Here is a 13093-nt window from a genome sequence, read left to right on the forward strand (position 1 = left end):
ATCCATCTTTGAAATTAAGACAGAAGTCCAGATCCTCACAATGGCTACAGCACTCACAGCTCCTTCTGCAGGGAGCTGGGGTCCTGTCCTTTTGGGGACAGTGTGTGAGGAAGGGGAGCCCCAGGTCAAAGACAACCCCGTGTTGCATGCTGGCAGAGTCCCTGGTCCCACTGCCGGGGGGAGCTGTGAGGAGGGGGGTGTCAGGGAAGGAGAGAAGACCCTGTGTGTCCCGAGTCCTCATTAACCAGCTTTTTCTTTGCCAGTAATTCTGATTTATCATGGCCTGATTAATCTATTCCGGAGTAAACACTGAAAGCCATCCTCCCAGCCGCTCTGCTCTCTGCGATACCACTAGCCGGGGACAGCTGGCTGAGGGATGAGACTGCTGCTTCTGATGCCGGACTATTTTTGGTTACTGTTTTTGCTTCATTTATTTTTGATTTGGGTTGCTCATACAGACTCTATGTCGTGTGGGGTACCCTGCTCGCTGCGCCATTTGTCGTGCGGGCCGTCTGGCGAGGTCTCTGGTCCCGCTCCCCACATAAGAACGCAGGACATGGTGAGGCCAAACAGGAACACCCACGGAGCCATAGATAGGGGAGTCACACCAATATATTCTCGCTGGCGGCTGGGCTGGAGACACAGGAAGCAGGATCTACATAATGTGCCTAACAGCAGTCCGCGCTTGCCAGCCACCATCTTCTTGCTAGCCCCCATTCTCTCTGCTAGCGCAGCCACAGCTGTTATATTAGTGGCCAATGGCTCACGGGTCACAGCTGACGGCCAACTAGCCACAGCTGCTGGCCATCTGATCACAATTGATGGCCATTTACTACCCGAGCCAGCACCTTTCTATGTGAGGCCGAGAGCCTGGAAACTGCTTTTTGGGGCTTTGTCCCCACACTCCACCCCTACAGGGTCTTGCCTCACAATCTACGTGACAAGTGTCTTCCGCGAGGGTCCCTGTGCGAGGAGCCTGGAGGTGAATGCAATATCCTGGACACAGCCAGGCTCTCTGAGCACAGCCAGGGTTTCTCAGGGCACCACCAGTACTTCTGGGCACAGCCAGACTTCCTGGGCTTCTTAGGGTACCACCAGTCTCCCCGGGCACAGCCAGGGTTTCTCAGGGCACTGCCACTCTCTCTGGGCACAGCCAGACTTCCTGGGCTTCTTAGGGTACCACCAATCCCTCCGGGCACAGCCAAGGTTTCTCAAGGCACCACCAGTACTTCTGGGCACAACCAGACTTCCTGGGCTTCTTAGGGTACTACCTGTCTCCTCGGGCACAGCCAGAGTTTCTCAGGGCACTGCCACTCTCTCTGGACACAGCCAGACTTCCTGGGCTCAGCCAGAGCCTCTCAGGGCACTGCCACTCTCTCTGGGCCTCTCGGGGTACTGTGCTGGAACAACAACGACTCACATCAAGGTGCTTACATATTCTCAATGGCGGCCAGTCAAGACACAAAAGCAAACATCCGCCAGTCCCACTACATGGTGGTCTGTTCCCAAACAGTCAAGCGTCCATTAAATCAGGGATGGAAGGCAATTCCTCATAGTCCATAGTCATTCTCCAGGGCTGTCCTGGGGGTGAGGGACGACCTTGACCTCACCCTCATCTCCCAAGGAGGACTCAGCAAGCGTTTCCTCCTGGGACAAGTCCCGCAGCCAAGTCCCGCATCCAGGCTGCGTCAGTAAGCAGTTCCCAGCCCACAGGGTGGCAACAACCTTCGCTTTCTCCGGCCTCTGCTGGTTGGGGAACCATCCACATCTTCCCACCCCTCCACGGGGATCGAGCTCTCCGGCAGCTGCTCCTCCTGGTCTTCCTGAGACTGAGCTTTCATACGCACAAACTGCTCCACTGCCCTTCGGAGAGCTCTGGCCAGCACCGTATCCTGCCGACTACGCCATGTGTCGTGCGGGGGACCCTGCTCGCTGCGCCATTTGTTGTGCGGGCCGTCTGGCGGGGTCTCTGGTCCTGCTCCCCACATAAGAACGCAGGACATGGTGAGGCCAAAAAGGAACACCCACGGAGCCACAGATAGGGGAGTCAAACCAATATATCCTCGCTGGCGGCTGGGCTGGAGACACAGGAAGCAGGATCTGCATAATCTGCCTAACAGCAGTCCGGGCTTGCCAGCCACCATCTCTCTGCTAGCGTAGCCACAGCAGTTATATTAGTGGCCAATGGCTTACGGGTTACAGCTGATGGCCAACTAGCCACAGCTGCTGGCCATCTGATCACAGTTGATGGCCATTTAATACCCGAGCCAGCACCTTTCTATGTGAGGCCGAGAGCCTGGAAACTGCTTTTTGGGGCTTTGTCCCCACACTCTATGTCCTTTTTCTCGCTCCTGCAGTGGAATGAAATAAGTGTAGTATTTCCCAGCCCTGTTTGTGTTGCCTCATGGTCAGTGCCAACGAGCCACGGCCCCTGGAGAGCGCCGTCCAAGGTGGGGCCACTTGCCCTCTCCCCCTGGCCCTCAGTCTCTGCTGTGAAAACTGCAGGACAGAAATGCTCTTGCTCTCCTGCACGTGGTGACCTGTCCAGTCTTGGGACACACGCTGGGCCTTCAGGGTCCTGCCCCGAAGCTGGCCTTTGAGGGCTTGGGGGTCGAGGGACATCTGAGTGTCCTAGTGCTGTGGGCTGAGGAGGTGCAAGGCGCCCAGCTGAGCAGCAGCCCTGGGCCAGTCCAAGCTGCTGGTAACAAGTCCCAGGTGTGTGAGGCGCTAGGAATAAGTGTTTTCACGTGAACTCACTCACTTAATCCTCTCCCCCAAACCGGAGAAGTTGGCATTATTTATTGCTACCCACTGACAGCTAAGGAAACAGGCTAGGCGTGTGCGTAGGCGGCAGTCCTGGGAGTCCATTTTCTGAACCACAGCCCTCTGCTGCCACCAGCAGAGAAGGAGCTGGAAAGGCCTCCTCCTAAGCGGGTGAGCTCACCGATGCGGTCCTAGATCTCCGGGCGGCCCAGGGGAACAACTGGGGCCCAGGGGCAGGGGTCTCGTTAGGAGACCATGCCATGGCCCAGGTGCTAGCTGGTGGCCTGGGCCGTGACTGGTGGAGTTGGGAGGGGGAGACCAAAGTGTCTGCTGGCAGGTGGATGTGGGTGTTAAGGGAAGACAGGGTGCAGGTTTCTGGAGAGCAGTTGCCAGTTCCTGAGATGGGGGGATGGTTGGGTGCAGTAGGCTGGGGGAGCCCTGGAGCCGGGCAATGGCTGCCTCTGGTCTGAAATGCCCATTGCACATCCAGGTGGGAGGCTGGTGGTGTCCTCCTCCGGGCTCCTCCTCCTCCCTGGAACACTCTTCCTGGGGTCCCTCTGCCTGGAACACTCTTCCTTTATGTCACTGATCAAATGTCACCTTCCCAGAAAGGCCGTCCTGGAGAGCTCTCTCCAAAGTGTCCTGTCTATCGGGTCAGCACATACATTTGCTGTGGAGCGCCCACCTCAACCTGTGGCGACTGTTCACCTGGCTTTCCCCAACCAGACAGTGAGCCCCAGAGGGTAGTGGCTGAGACTGTCTCGCTCCCTGCAGGACCCCTCGTGCCCAGGACAGGGCTTTGGCTGAATGCATGGAGGTATGTGACGCCGGCTCAGGACAGGTTGCACTTTCCTTCTAGTTAACACAGACCGCAGGCAATGCTGAGCCAAGCAGCGTGGTGGGAGGCTGAATGCGTTCATCACCCCTCTGCTTCCCCCAGGGAGAAAGAGGTGGTCCTGCAGCGGGGGCAGCCTCCCCCAAGGGTTTCGTGGTGGAAGAGGCAGCCCGCAAGGGCTCACCGCGGGATCTCGGGGTGTGGCTCAAGCCAGCAGTCTCCTCCAGCTCTGGAGTCCCCACTAGGACGATGCCCTGCTTATGAAGCATGCACGGAACCAGAAGTCTCTCATGGGCAGGGGTGGCCAGGCGTATAGACACAGGCATAGCCACCCACCGACACACACATCACTTCTCCCTCTCTACCTCCATCTCCAAGCACTCTTGCCTTAAGTGTCTGCTCTTGGAATTGTGCCCCCCTGAGCGACCCTCAAGGGCAATTCTTCGGCCTCTCTCTGAGCTTTGGTTCTGTGGGGACAGAACCAGGAGTGCCGTTTCCAGGCTCTCGCCCTCACGTGGAAAGGTGCTCACTCGGGTAGTAAATGGCCATCAACGGTGATTAGATGGCCATCAGCTGTGGCTAGTTGGCCGTCAGCTGTAACCAGTGAGCCACTGGCCACTAATATTACTGCTGTGGCTACGCTAGCAGCAAAATGGGGGGCTAGCAAGATGGTGGCTGAGTTAGCAAGCGCGGACTGCAGTTAGCAAGTGGGGTTGGTTGGTTGGTAGAGAAGCGGAGGCAGGTTGCGGATCATGTGGCTCCTGCTTCCTCTGTCTCCAACCCAGCTGCCAGCGAGAACATAGTGGTATGACTCCCCTACCTGTGGCTCCGCGGGTGTTCCTTTTGGCCTCACCATGTGCTGCGTTCTTATGTGGGGAGCGGGAGCTGAGACCCTGCATGACACCCTGCACGACAGGTTCTCACCTTCATACCTATGAGCCCCAGAACTGCCCACTCCTCTGCTCTGAGCTCCAGGCCAGACTTTGGCTACCTGTTAGCTCCGTCCACATGGCTAGCCCTGGAACAACCCTCTTTTGCCGACCTCCGCTGCTGGTCTCAGGGGGTCCACCTGTCACGAGAGTCCCATTCCTATTTGTCAGCCTCAGACCTACCAGGTCATGCCTGACTCTACAGCCCTCAGTGGCTGCCTGGGGCCTCCAGCATCAGGGTCCGAGTACCTCGGCTTGGCGGAACCATTCACAGCTGACCTGTCCACTTCCCAGCTTCCCCTCACACCTGACGTCTTTTCCGTCACGCTCCCTCACACTCCTGTGCCCATGGCAGCCCCCGCCCTTGCTCTACCTGTTGGTGTGGGGGAAGAGGTGCTGCATGTTCCCATTGGCTGGGAGTTCACCAGCCTCACGGTTCAATGCAGAGGCCATTTCCCAGGCCCGGACGGGTCACCCCCTCCTACTCACAGTGGTTACCCTGCGGTGGGCGACAGCATAGCAGGGAGAGGTTGGCGCTGTCCATTTCTAACACCTGTCAGGTACAGCTTCTAAATTCCTGCCTGCAGTCACACAACTCGAAGAAGCAAAGAGCTGGGGTAGGTCTGCCCAATGCAAAGCCAACAATACTTTTAGGTGACCTCATCCATTTGTCCCCGACTTCCATGACGGTTTCTGCAGAAGAATGCGCCCTACACCTTTCTGGTTTAAATCTTCAACATCTGAATGCCACCCCAGGCCATGGTCACTCCGTCCCCAATTACACTACCCCAGCCTAAATCCCACTGGGGGATATATACAGGGCTGCCATCCTGCCCCGCTTATAGTCACCTAAGCAGGGATGGGAATAACCCTCTACCAGGCATTCCACCTGTCAACTGAGGGGGGGGGGAGGCTAGGGTTGTCTGGAGGGGGAGGGGCAGGCAGCACACTCCCCAATCCCCAGAAAATTAGCTGAGGGTTCATCCTGGATTCATTAAGGCAGGGATTTCAAAGTCTGCACACCCCAGTCACACCTGAGATGGTCCTTGAATCTAGTTAGCTACTTGTTTTTTCGGTTACCTTAGAATTATGACAGGTAATGCTGGGTTTGTCTTTATTACAGGGTGTTCAGTTTCATTTCAAAATAAGCTTACTCACGAAAAGTTTAACCACCTAAAAGAAAAATACAAACTGAGAAGCACGACGGGTCATGTGCACATCTGACCCAAATCCTAGGATGAAAGGTCAAAGCCTGAAGTGTGGGAATACTTGCTAAAGACAGAGAGAGAGAGAGAGAGAGAGAGAGAGAGAGAGAGAGAGAGAGAGAGAGAGAGAGAGAGAAAGAGAGAGAGAGAGAGACAGAACGAGCCCAGGGTGTGAGAAAGAGCCCCTGTAACCTGCAGGCCTCTAATCTCATCCCCAGGAATTCCAGAAGGTGCAGAGACTCCACAGCAGAAGGAACCCCAGGGCAAAAGTGAATTCCAGGTCAACACTCAGTTCTTTCTTTCCTTTAAAACCAATTTTACGTCCCCTTTGGTGAAAACTTGGCAGGGTTCCTTCCCCGCAGGATGGCGCGGTCCAGGCTGGTCCTGGTGACAAGTTCCGATGGGGGGTCTACGCGGAGTTGTGCATCTGAAGGTGTGTGCACACACACAGGCCCCTCCATCCTTCTATCAGCCAAGCAGTCTGCGGCCCACTCACTACCCACATTGATGCAGGGGCGTTTCCTTTATGAAAACCAAGCCCTGCCCTTCACACCAAGTAGAAAGCAGCCTGCAGGTTTTAATGGCCCACCTCTAAGATTTCCCCCCCAATGGTGCCAATGAGAGGAACCCGGTGAGGCAGTGGCTCCTGACCCCCCCCCCCACTCACCAGCTCCCTGGGGGGCGGCCATGCAACCCCAGAGGTCTCCAGGCAGCACCTGCAGGCCACACTGAGCCGAGGGCTCGCTGCGGCTGCCATCACCATCACAGCGGCCGCATCTCCCACCCTCGGGGTCTGCAACTACAGCTGCAGTGGCTTGAGTACCTGCCTGGAGCGTCAGAAACAGCGAGAGATGGCGGGTGGGGGGAGGCTGTGGAACGCTCCCTCCCCTTCCTGCAGCAGTAAGAACTACAGTGATGCAGTGTCTGTGGGGAGGGCCTGGTTTAGCCCACCCCTTTGGGGGTGTCCGCAATAGGGAGGAATAAAGAAATGCTGCGTCTCCTCTCAGAGCCAGACTGAAATCTTTTAAACAGAGCCAAGGTAAGAAGAAATCCAGAGAGTTCAGCGGGTGCAGAGGCAGCAAGCAGCCCTTGAAGGTGATTACTGCGTCTCAAAGCCTGACGCAGCAGTCGGGTGCAGCTGATACGGGAGGCAGCAGAGGCGGCCCCAGCTCTCAGGGGATGGACAGATGGCCAGGCGCCAAGCTGCTTTCCTCGCTTCCTGGACAGAGGAGCGGGTTTTAACCACTTCAGCCCCACAATGGGAGAAGAGAGGCCGGCCGGCATTCTGGGGTTTCCTAGATGGGCCATTTCAGAGACGGTTTCTCCACACGAAGTGGCCACGTTCCCTGGACAGGGCTTTCCCTCAGGTGTGGTTGGGTCTCTCCCTCTCCAGAGTCCTGAATGAACCCAGACCAGGGGTGGGGGTGGGGAGGTGGCGTGAGTGACTGGGCAGTGAAGCCTGCTCGGGGAGTGGGGGGCTGTCTCCTGGCTGATGCGCATTTCTGTGGCAACATCAGAGGGGCTGGTTGGGCTGTGGGCAATGGAAGCAGCGCACTCCTGGCCAGCCCCACGCGGGGACACTCTGGTCCTGTGTTTAGCCAGGGCCCCTCCCCTGTGCCTAGCACAGTGCCTGGCACAGCATGAGGCTGGCTGTCTCCAGTGTCCCCACACATGGCAGTGCTCCTATCCTTGCACTTCAGAGGATTTCCATAGGACCTTTGGAAGAAGCTGGGGGACAGACCCTGGTTCCAGTTACAGAGGGCAGCCAAAAGCACCAGCAGCACGTCTGAAGGGTCTGGGGCTCCCTGATGTCCACAGCACAAACCCACCTTCCCGGGGGCGGCACAGCCTGGCATCCTGACAGGGGGTTTACCCCTCACCCCCAGCGGGACCTGCTTGCTTTGTTACCCTCAGGTGAGCTCCAGGAACAGGTGGCAGACCCGGGCTGCCCGCGGCCTCCCCAGGCTGTTAAGCCCATTGCTGAGCAAGGAGGGGGCTCTGCCTGCAAGTGCCCTCAAGTGTGGCCAGAGGAGGCCCCCACTCAGCCCCACTCCTCTTTATGTGAGCGCAAAGCCCCGGCTCCAGGTGTCACAGCTGGCGTTCTGGCAAAGTGACCCAACAAGACCCACCTGGACCCATATCTGCTCCACCCTCTCGCCCGCTCAGCCCTTGACCAGCAACACCTGATGGGGCACTGGCCACGGGGGCAAGAATCAGCTGACTAGAAAGAAAGCCACAGAAGCCTCCAGAGGGGCACTGGGGTAAGGGGTGGGCGTCGGTGGCAGACACCCACTGAAGTGCGTTGAATTATGTCCCCCCCACCCCAAGAGATACGCCAAAGTCTAATTCCCGGCACCTGTGAATATGACCTAATGAGCTAGAGGGGTTGTGGTCAGTGTTATTAAGGTGAGGATCCTGCAGTGCGGTCATCCTGGATTAGGGCGGGTCCTGAATTCAATGACAGGTTAAGTTATTAGTGAGGACACAGATACCGAAAGATAGGCAATGTGAGGACAGAGGCAGAGATCGGAGAGATGTATCTATAAGCCGAGGAATGCCGAGGATCGCTGGCGAATGCCGGGAGCGGGGAGAGGCCGGGCCGATTCTCCCTCAGAGCCCCCAGGAGGAACCAACCTGTCCACACCTTGATTTTGGACCTTTGGCCTCAGACCCGTGAGAGAATAAATATGGCTATTTTGAGCCGCCCCGTCTGTGGGACTTTGTTCTGCCAGTCCCGGAGACTAGCATACCCACCTAACCTTTTAAACCTCTAACCGTAGCGGGCTGTATGGGAAGCAGAGAAGCGGCCTTCTCTCGGGGGAAGTGACCCTTGGCTGGGGGCCTGGGCCTGGGGTCTCTAGCCCTGGCTCAGTTCCACACCTTGGGGTGAGGGGCATGGAAATGTCTGCTGCTCCCTCCGTTAGCACCAGTGACTGGCTTGTGGGGCTCCCCTGTAAGAATAAGGAACAAATGGTCCCAAAGAGGATTACGTCCCAGGGCCACGTGATGGTCAGGAAAGCTTCACAGCCTGCCCATGCAGCAACACCAGCTTTACTCCACATCCATGAAAGGCGCTGCTGAATTAAAGTATATGCAAAAGGGAAGCAGCAGGCACTGCACCTTCGCAGTCATATAATTAACAGGAAAAACAGGATTCTATCTGCAGATACTCCTTGCTGGGGAGGCTGCCATGAAACCACTACTCCATGAGACGCTGCTGCTGCTGGGGCACGTGGTACATCTGGTCGGTAGGAAAGGCCCCTAAGCTGGGGTCCAGAAATCCTACTATGGGACGGTGCAAGAGAGGCAACAAACCTAGACACACACACGAAAGTTCACTACAGACTTGCTGGGAAGAGTGAACAGACGCTCAATCTCTAAGGAAATACTGTTTCGGCGAATTACGGAAAAACAACAGGATATAATGCGGTCACTCACGGTGACTGCCCACCTGTTTGGCCTGGTGCTCGTGCTGTAATGTCCAGTGGGGAAAGCAGAGAGCACCCACATCTGCTGACAGAACAGGAAGGCCTCCGGTGAGAGGGAGAGTCCCTCCTCTGAACCACATGGCTCCTGCCTCAGACTCAGGGGAGGCCCGTGTGTGGCAGGTAGGCACAGGAAGACCCCCTCGGTAGCATGAGGAAGCCCACGGGAGGCTCTGCCGGCACTGAGCTGAGCAGGGCGGCCAGCTGGGGGCCGGGCTGCGCCCCACATGGCTTCCCCTCCCCAGGCGTCCTGTTGACCCTACTCCAGGAGTGAGGCTAAGGGTGACCATCTGCCCCGCTAATGAGGTGGTCTAGGACGCGGGTCGGGAGTCTCTGGCAGTCACATGCTAGCTCTGCCCTCTGGTAGCCGTGTGGCCAGAAGTGAAGCTCACACCTGTTCTCACCCTGGAAACACAGATCATCATGGAACCAACTCTGGGTGGCTGGGGCATGAGCAGTGATGCTTGCAAGGTCCTGGCAGGGGCCTGCCAAAGAGCAGAACCGTGACAAATGGCAGCTGCTGATACAAACAATGGTAGTCATTGCTGTCACCATCACCACCATCATCGTCATCATCTTCCAGCTTCAGATGAAGTGCCTGCCCATTCCTGCAGTGGGGCAAAGGCTTTCAGCAGCTCAGCCTTCCCCTTGGATGCTCCCCTCTCCCCTGGAAATCTGCTCGTGGGCCACGGCCTTCTCTGCCACCTGGGACCACTCCATCTGGATGCCCTGGATAGTTTCTGCAGTTCGGAGGAACTATCTCCACATAATTAAGTGACTTGGCTGTGAAAACATGAGCAGCGAGCGTCCTGGCTTCCGGGACTGGCATGCGGTCTGTTCAGGGAGGCTGAGGGGCAGGATGTGTCCAGATGCCAGGTGGCTAGGAGCCTGTGGCCATCAGCCTGATGCCAGCCCAAGGACCACAGCTGCCTCAGCACACAGGCTCGGTGCACCTGGCTTTGTCTCAGCTGCAGGGACTGTTCCCGCCTGCTGCCATTCCTGGCTGGATGCCATGTTCCAGAGGCCAGGGCTACTCTGCCCTCCCTGGAACATTGCCTGCTGTTCAGGGTGTGGCAGGAGTGTGCCCTAGGGGCATTAAGGGCCATCAGCAGAATGGCCAGACTGGGAAAGATGAAATCAGGAGCCCCGTGGTGGGGAAGGCCTTTGCCTGTCCCCGCAGATCCTAGGCTTGGTTGCATGGCTTCAGCTTCAGGACCTACAGCTCATGAGGTGGCAGGTGCATTGCAGCCCAGCTCCTCCAAGTGGGGCCCCTGAAGATTCCTGGGAGGGACATGCAGACAGAAGGCGAAGTGGGAGAGCAGTCCCGGCAGAGGACAGCCACAGGGCCACCGGACCTCATTCCTGAGTCAAGCCCCACAGAGAACCTGCGGACTCATCAGGACTGTATCATTTACCTCTCCCCACAGCTCTGAGCCCTGGACAGCAACATCCCCAGGGAGCTGGGGGTGAGGTCATCTGTCCGAAGCTTGTAGTGTGCTGGCTCTCAAAGGACTGTGGGCACTCTGGAGTCTGTGAGGCTGGCCTGGGACAGGTGAGTGAACCTCTGGCCTGAGGCAGGCTGATGCCTGTAGCATTTCATGGTGGTCCTGCCTCTGGCACCAACAAAATTCCCCAGTACGTCTCCCTGAAGGACCCGGCACAGGCTGTCTGGCTTAGGAAGGGGGAGGCCTAGGTTGGGGGGCACAATGTGTGTGGTGGACCCCAAAAGGTGCTCTGATGCACGGAACAGGGTTTGGCACAAAATTTGGTTTCTGCCTGGGGGTTCTGTTCTTTGATCGTCCTGAGTCGGGTGGAAGCTGCCCAAGCTGGGGTTAGGGCCCCACACCCCTTCCCAGCTCTGCAGACAGTGGCTCTAGCTGGGTGGATGGGCCCTACATGTGCTGTGTCCCATGTGACTCCGCCTGCTGAGAGAGTCCATCATTTCTGACTGTTGCTGAGAGTTTGCTCCTGCCGTGTGCCTGCCGAGGGCTGAGCTGAGGTACAGAGGAGGTGGGACAGACATGCCCCGTCCTCATGGCACACACTGTCTAGGAGGGCCTGGATGTCAGCTACAATGACCACTGCGGCGCGTGCTTGCTGAGACCTGCAGGACACTGGTGAGGAAGTTGGGAGTGAACACAGGACAGCGGTCAGCAGGACCCCACTGGGCCACAGTGACTCCAGCTCTGCCAACAAGTACGATTCCTCCTGGAGCCTCAGTCTCCCTCTCCCTAAAACGAGGAGGCTGGACTAAACGGCGTCCAAGAATGAGAAGGCTAAGGGGCTTTCCTGAGGCCCGCAGGCTGGAGGAGCTCAGGACCTTAGCCCCGCAACACCAGATGAGATAAAGCCCCATATTGGTTCAATGCCCACCTGCTCTGGGCTGCTTTAGAGGGCAGGGATTCTGCCTGAGCCTGGGGACACGTGCCTTCTCATCTCGAGGGCCTGCAGGGTCAGGGTCCCCTGGCCTTTGACACCTAGCTTGCAGAGTGCTGGGTGAGTGCCTGGGACTACACCTTCCCCAGGCCGCTATCCAGGGGTCCACTGTTAAAGCTCAGCACCCATACAGCCCAGCAGGTGGCTGGGCGCCTCCAGCAGCTCCCAGGGTTACCATGGTTACCAGGCTGCGGGAGGATGGGGAGAAACCTTCTCCTCCACATCCTGCCCAGCGACACACCAGTGGGCTCTGCCAAAACCTGGGTGAGGCGGGGGCAGATACCCTGCCAGGCACACGGGCTGTGTGTGCGTGTGTGCGTGTGTATGTGCGTGTGTGTGTTTGGGGGCATGGTGGTGACGATGGCAGTTGGAGCAGCTCAGGACTTCCTGAGGGAACCATGGCTGGGTGCCTCAAGGGACTCGGTCAGCTTCCCTCCCCCGACCCTGGACAGATGACCCAGCTCAGCCCCACAGAGGGGGCAGGAGGCATCTTCTAAAGATGAGCAGCTTCCCAAAGATCCTCACTCAGACCGATGTCCCTGTCCCTGCGGTCCCTCCAATACCCCAAGCTATGTCGGCGCCTTTTGTACACAGCCCCACCTGGTTTTGGGCCTGGCCCCAGCCTCGTCTCCCTTTTTCCTGAACACATAGGACGACACTGGCCCGTCCTGCCCGCTGGGCCTGCAGACACTTCTGCTGCCCGAGTGGCACCTCCCTGTGCTAGACCCCATGTCTCCACTGCTCTGATCCCACCCCTGCTTCTTGGTCAGTGAGGGAAGGAGTGCACGGTCCCCACTTGCACAAAGGGTCGGGAGCACGTGTCTTCTACAGACACCATGGGGCCCAGGATGGCTGACGTCCCATCTGAATAGGTCCTTTTGTTAGGACAGTGGGTCCATGTCCCACGGGAGCTGCCCTGAATGCCCTGTGTCCTGGAGGCTTGGCCAGCTGAAAGGTGGAGATTTTTGCTTGGGATTTGCAATGCTTATTTCGGCATTGTTCATCCTCTGCAGGAGCAAAGGGACAGAAATGGCTCCAGGCTTCCTGTCCCTGACACCTGAACACCTCCTGGCCTGGGTGACTAAAAATACCTTCTCCTCACAGAGAGGGAAAGGCAATACCCCCTGGGGGGTGAGACAGCCACTGAGCAGGGGGTGGGAAGAGGATCCCAGAGGGCGGGTAACATGCCACCGGCTGCCTCCTCACGTCCTCCACACGACACGGGAGAGTCAGCACCCCAGCCAAACCTCCTTCCAAGAGGACTGGGCGCTGCTAACAATAGCATGTCACCACGCACTCAGTTTGAGATTCAAAGCCGACAAAAGCAGCAGGTCCTTTCTTTCAGCAGAACGCAGCCTTCTCTGTTCCAGAGAACTGAAGAAAGCGCGGTGAAGCCCTCCCCGTCAGGGCTGTCAGCCATCAAAACGCGTTTCCTCATGT

The 13093-nt window shown here is 57.6% G+C and overlaps 1 protein-coding gene across 2 annotated transcripts in view; it reads right to left on the minus strand.

Annotated features, from left to right (window-relative positions):
• Window positions 1-13093, minus strand: part of KCNAB2 (potassium voltage-gated channel subfamily A regulatory beta subunit 2) — an 84392-nt gene that overhangs the window by 64343 nt on the left and 6956 nt on the right. The window contains exon 1 of one of the 2 annotated variants that reach the window (XM_081057252.1): window positions 6400-6531. The exons of the other annotated variant lie outside the window; for it this stretch is intronic. The gene's annotated coding sequence lies outside the window, so the exon portion shown is untranslated. Of the gene's footprint in view, window positions 1-6399; window positions 6532-13093 lie in introns of those variants that run through there. 2 annotated transcript variants of the gene reach the window in all.

The sequence above is a fragment of the Rhinolophus hipposideros genome (assembly GCF_964194185.1).
Source record: "Rhinolophus hipposideros genome assembly, chromosome: 8".
NCBI classification, from domain to species: Eukaryota; Metazoa; Chordata; class Mammalia; order Chiroptera; family Rhinolophidae; genus Rhinolophus; species Rhinolophus hipposideros.